This window comes from Rousettus aegyptiacus, unplaced genomic scaffold (assembly GCF_014176215.1).
Source record: "Rousettus aegyptiacus isolate mRouAeg1 unplaced genomic scaffold, mRouAeg1.p scaffold_m13_p_8, whole genome shotgun sequence".
NCBI classification, from domain to species: domain Eukaryota; kingdom Metazoa; phylum Chordata; class Mammalia; order Chiroptera; family Pteropodidae; genus Rousettus; species Rousettus aegyptiacus.
This window is the reverse complement of record NW_023416311.1, coordinates 12,375,605-12,379,860: the sequence shown is the minus strand read 5'-3', so window position 1 is coordinate 12,379,860 and position 4,256 is coordinate 12,375,605. Positions and strand designations below refer to the sequence as shown.

At 45.2% G+C, this 4,256-nt stretch overlaps 1 pseudogene; it reads right to left on the bottom strand.

Moving 5' to 3' along the window:
• Positions 1 to 3,280: 3,280 nt before the first annotated feature.
• Positions 3,281 to 3,399, bottom strand: LOC118607547 (annotated as a pseudogene).
• Positions 3,400 to 4,256: the final 857 nt, after the last annotated feature.

Genomic DNA, 4,256 nt, shown 5'->3' with positions numbered 1-4,256 from the left:
GTGCGAGGGAGAGCAGGATCTTTTGCTGTGCAGTTCCAGGGAGCATATAAAGTGGCCATCTGCACTGGTCAGTGGCTTGTGGAATCAGGAGAGACAGCGAGGTGAGATGGGTGTGACCCAGTGCCTCAGGGCCTTATTACCTAGTTTCAGGGTGACTTTGGGACACATTAGAAGAGGAAAAATTAAAAAAAAAAAAAACAATTCTGCTACTATCGCTACATCATGATCATTATTATTATCATCATCATCATCATCATCATCATCATCATCATTATTATTATAGAGAGGAGTGACCAGAATTTACGTCCTGGGTTGAGGCTCCTCAGATAGACAACAGGGCCACATGGCAGCCCAAGCAAGGAGACTTCCTGTCACTGTTGTTTGCTGCCCGCTGCTGTCGCATTCCTGTCTGCTTGAATGGACGGAAGGGCAAGGGAGGGAAATTCCAGGGGAAAATGAGTTACTTGCCACATGAGGACCCATGGAACCTGGCCTTGTAGATTTGCTAGAGACTCGCCGGGAGCCTCTAAGAGGGAAGCTGGAGCATGTGAGTGAGATGGACCACAGGGATGCTCTACAGCCAGAACTGTCTGATTACAGGCTTGCTGATCTCGATGAAGACACAAATGAGTTAAAAATGGTCCCGGTCCGGAGTGTGGACGGAAACAGGCCCCCAGGTTCCTGGGCGCATGCGTGGCAGAAATGCAGTGGGGCATTTTAATTAGATCCCTTTACCAGGACTCCTGACCTTCTGTGTAGCACATTAATGTATTTTACTAATTATAAATGCAATTAAAAAGTACTGAAATAAAATTAGGCTGATCTATCTAATTTACATTAAGCACTTTCAAATTATGCAGATTTTAAAGTCTCTCTCTGTGTCTCTCTTTTTTTTTTTCAATTTGGGTTTCAGGGTAAAATTGTCTGCATTAAAACAGCTGGAAAACAACCTTGTAGGAAAACAAATTTCTTTTCTGTGATTATTCTCAGTGTGCGAGTTAATTTTCCAGGCAGTAATATACTTCGCTGGCATTGAGCAGTGACTCATAAAGCAGAAGACATATGTGTCTGGATGCAGGCTCAGGAACGGGGTCCATAGAGGGACTGAGTATGGTTTGGTTACTTTGGGGAATGAGGTTGAAAGGCTAACTAGGCAAAAAATACTGATGCGATGGTCGCTGAACAGTTGAGATTTACAAAGAGTGAGATGTAACGGCAGGCGTGATGTGCAGTTGATGGAGACAGACCATCTGGTGGGTTTATCCAACAACGCAGGACTATTTTCTCCCCCTCTATGCTGACAGGCAAAGAGAGTGATCTGGGTGATGAAATTACTGCCTAGCATTATTAAGAACCAGGTCGTTCAATTTTGCTGGCTCTGGAATTTACGGATGCAGAGTAGCTATACATTAGGTGGGGAAATGGAGCGTTAAGGAAAGTGGTCGGCTACATAGGACACTCTCTGCTCAGAAGTGGCGTGTGTGCTTTCTGCTGGGGAGAGAACCACCTTTCGGCCTGGGTCTGCTGGAGGCCGTGTTCACCAAGGAGGAGACCTTGACGGGGCCTCTTTACAGATTAAATCTGATCCGCAGGTTCCCCAGAAGCAGAGGTGTAATAAGCTGTTCTCCGGAGTTGCATATAAGCTCCTTAAAACATTCCCAGTCTGGTGTAACTCCCCTCTGCTCAGTGCACTCAATTTTATTCACAGCCTAAACTTTGCCCTTTAAGCTCCCCATCATAAAGAGGCCTACAATAATTCCCCAAATTGGAGCTGTTGAGCTTGAGCAAGGAGAAGATTTGGAAAGCCCTTTAATGCGTTTCCTCCCTTTCTGATGCTAAAGAAATCTTTCTACTTGCATTCAGGGAACGAATCTTGCCTACTCTGACATGGAAGTCACGAAGAGTACTGGTTTTCCATCATCTTCCCCCAAAGATAGTTGAACCATAGGGCATCAGACAAGTGTAGGACATGAGGCGCCTTGTGTTTGAGATTTTTCAGCTTGGGGGCCCTCTCTAGGGTAAAATGATTCTTTGTCCCTCCATCCTCCAACACCAGAAATTACATGGGAAATACTACTGATGGAACTGTGTGTTAATCCATGCAGAGAAAGTGTCAAGACCTTTCTCTCCAAGGTCAGCATGTCTGGAGCCATTTGGAGGACCAGATGCTAAGCTGAAACTAGACCCTGTGGGTCTCTCTCTTATGAGGACCGGCCAACAGCAGGAATCAACTGGATGGGAATACAGCCAGTTTTCCTCCACCAAAAACCAAAACAAAGCAGAGCACTTACCTCCTGCTCTTTCATTTCCGTTCTGCAACACCCCGTGGCCACCACGGTATCAGGCAAAGCTCCCCCCACCCTTCTGGATCCAGGCTTGGTCCTTCTCTGACAAACACAGCTCCAAGGGATCCTCTGTCCTGCTCGACAGTCCTCTTTCTACTCACTTCCGGAGGGACGCTGGAAGAGTTGCAGAGAAACGATGAGTGTTTTAGAAACAAAAGCACCTGAATTCCAATCCTGGCTCCCCTTTCACCAGCTGTGAGGCTTTTAGCAAGTTATTTAATTTCCCCAGCTTCGGTTTCCTTGCCTGCTTTTGAGAACAATATTCCTTTCTTTGTAAGTCTGCAGTAAGCTTTACAACAACATTGTGAACGTGAGGCATGATTCCTGGCATTCATTCCCTCGCTCAACAAAGGGTTATGGAGAGCCTCCTCTGTGCTCAGCCCCGACATGCTGTGGTTGATGTGTGCCCACCATGCATGCCCTGCCCTGGGCATGTGTGCTGGACATTCATTAAGGACTTGATAAAACAGGATCGAATTAATAAAATGATAGAATTCTGCAAGTAGTTATTGAGCTATGACTGTGTTTAGGGCATCATATTAGGTGCCGAGGAGATATGTCAGTTTGAATAGGATGTGTTACTTGCCTCCCTGCATCCCAATCCAGGACCTCATGTTCTACCATGATTATGTTGTCTCAGTTACGTGTTTGGAGACTTCACAAAGACTTTTTATTTCCTCTGTTGGTCCTCTGCCCCTTATAATTCTCACCAGTAATCAAACTTCCATGCCCTCAGATATGATGCTTTCTCTGCCTGAATGGCCTTGCTTATCCCAACTCATGTGACTCATATACTTCTTTGCTTTTTTAATTTTTTTTTTTTTTTTTAGGCAAGGCAACCCTTGGTTGATCTCACAAATTGCAAGAACCTTGTCAGCTTACAATCCTTTACTATTTATTTGTTTGTTCATTTGTTTGTTTATTGATTTATTTTATGCCCACAGCACCTGGTCTTCCTAGGTGGTCTCCCATCCAAATACTAACCAGGCTTGACCCTGCTTAGCTTCCAAGATTAGACAGGATTGGGCTTGTTCAGGGTGGCATGGCCATAGACCTCATGCCCTTCTTTCTTGTCAAACTCCTGCTTATTCTTCAATACCCAGCTCAGAGATTTCCCCTGGAAGTCCTGTCCCCAACACTATAGATGGCCTGTTGCTGTATCTGCTCTTTCTGGAGTTATATACCAAAGTATTCTTCTGTTTTTTTCTCTAGACCAAAAGCTCCTTGAGGTCAAGGACCTGTGTCCAATTCATCTTGGTATCCTTCATGACCACCATATTTTCTGGAATTGAATAATTGTCCAATAAATACCAGTTGAGTAAAAAAAAAATAAATGCATAAAATAATGGATGACTGATTAGATGCATGGATGGAGAAAGTGAGCGAGAAAGAGAGACAAGGCACACATACATGAATACATGGATGGATGGATGATGGACAAACGAATGAGTCAATACACAAGTGAATACATACACTTGGCTGAGTGGTGGTAGTGATGGAGTCTTTGTCTGTATTCCAGAAAGGCTTTAGTTAGTAAAACACCAAAGCAGAACTATCCTGGTGATTGATAAAGTTTGAACCCCGAGGATAGCTTTGTAGGGAGTCTCCAGGTATTTCATGAGCAAACAAATCTGAGGACAAATGAACATGTCACCATGCCGTGGACTCCGAGTATGAATTGCATTCCACCCAGTCAAGGGGGAGCCCACCCTCCGAGTGCTGTGTCACCCCTCTCCAGCGTGCTCTGTGCCCCCTTCCTCTCTGTGAGTGCCATGATAGCCAAGTCCTAATTAATTATGGTGGCCTTTCAGCAAGCTGGGCCTGGACACCAGGGTTTTCTCCGCAGCCAGTGCTGCTGCTGCCCTTGCTTCCTGCCAAGCTCACCTCCCAGACAAACATACTTAGCAGGTG